Source organism: Meleagris gallopavo, chromosome Z (genome assembly GCF_000146605.3).
Source record: "Meleagris gallopavo isolate NT-WF06-2002-E0010 breed Aviagen turkey brand Nicholas breeding stock chromosome Z, Turkey_5.1, whole genome shotgun sequence".
Lineage (NCBI taxonomy): Eukaryota > Metazoa > Chordata > Aves > Galliformes > Phasianidae > Meleagris > Meleagris gallopavo.
In genome coordinates, this window is record NC_015041.2 from 16,058,102 (window position 1) to 16,058,406 (window position 305).

Below are 305 nucleotides of genomic sequence, written 5' to 3' on the forward strand. Positions count from 1 at the left end.
CCCATTGAACCAATTTTATATAGTATAATTTGTACCTATTTTGGTGTTCTTGTCTTTATAGTAAATAAAAGTTTTTGAACAAATTTTGTCTTTCGTTGATTGTAATTTAACTAATTTGAGTTTACCAATATGAATAAAGTGTTTCTGGTCCACCTCACTGTTTATACACACATCTCCTGTACAATGCTAGGTCCCTAATATTAAATTAAGCATATGAACGAGTATGGGATGGTGTGTATGTATGAAGATGCATTACAACGCTAGGCTTGTTTCAGCTGCCTCTCTCCTTTCTTCTTTTTTTTTTT